Source organism: Callorhinus ursinus, unplaced genomic scaffold (genome assembly GCF_003265705.2).
Source record: "Callorhinus ursinus isolate GAN/ISIS: 27379988/994484 unplaced genomic scaffold, GSC_fseal_2.0 scaffold9, whole genome shotgun sequence".
NCBI classification, from domain to species: domain Eukaryota; kingdom Metazoa; phylum Chordata; class Mammalia; order Carnivora; family Otariidae; genus Callorhinus; species Callorhinus ursinus.
In genome coordinates this window covers 45,632,848-45,633,390 of record NW_027397071.1, presented here as the reverse complement: position 1 = coordinate 45,633,390, position 543 = coordinate 45,632,848, and the positions used below count along the sequence as shown (strand labels likewise).

Sequence of the window (543 nt, the reverse complement as noted above, 5' to 3'; positions counted from 1 at the left end):
CCAAGTGCAGAGTGAGGGAGCAAGTCCTCGACCAGGGGCCAAGTGCAGAGTGAGGGAGCAAGTCCTCGACCAGGGGCTTTATACGCTTTCTAAGTCTCTCTGAAAGGAATTAGGGCTTCCCCACCCCCTCAGCTGAGAGAAGGGGAACAGAAGTGGCTTTCAGCACTCAGATCCTCCTGATGCTTCAGCATTATTTGGGCTTGCCGTTCCCATAACAGCTTTTTGGCTGTTTTCCAGAGACCTCAATCCTTCCCAGAGAGAATGACAAGTGGATTGGAAAGAAAGGAGCTGTGTGGGAGTGGCTAGCGTCAGGACTGAGCTGATCCGGGTCACCCCACTGGAATCTGGCATCATTCTCTGGCCCTGACCTACCTCTCATCTTCACTCTCATGGATTCCTTCACTTAACTTATTTTTTAAAACATCTATTACATATCGTCCATGGGCCAGACAGATGGGTACCGTCCCTGTCGTCACAGATGTCGTCACTCTGCAAGGACAACAGGAAACTAATGAACTATTCAATAACATTTTATACGTGTTA

At 49.0% G+C, this 543-nt stretch overlaps 1 protein-coding gene across 6 annotated transcripts in view; it reads right to left on the bottom strand.

The window, feature by feature from the left end:
- The window catches only part of RPE65 (retinoid isomerohydrolase RPE65), a 22,749-nt gene extending 22,622 nt beyond the window's left edge, over positions 1–127 (bottom strand). The window contains exon 1 of one of the 6 annotated variants that reach the window (XR_012379412.1): positions 33–127. The gene's annotated coding sequence lies outside the window, so the exon portion shown is untranslated. The remainder of the gene's footprint in view (positions 1–32) is intronic. The other 5 variants (XR_012379411.1, XM_073896549.1, XM_073896551.1 and 2 more) reach the window with 5 other exon arrangements.
- Between the last annotated feature and the right edge of the window lie 416 nt (positions 128–543).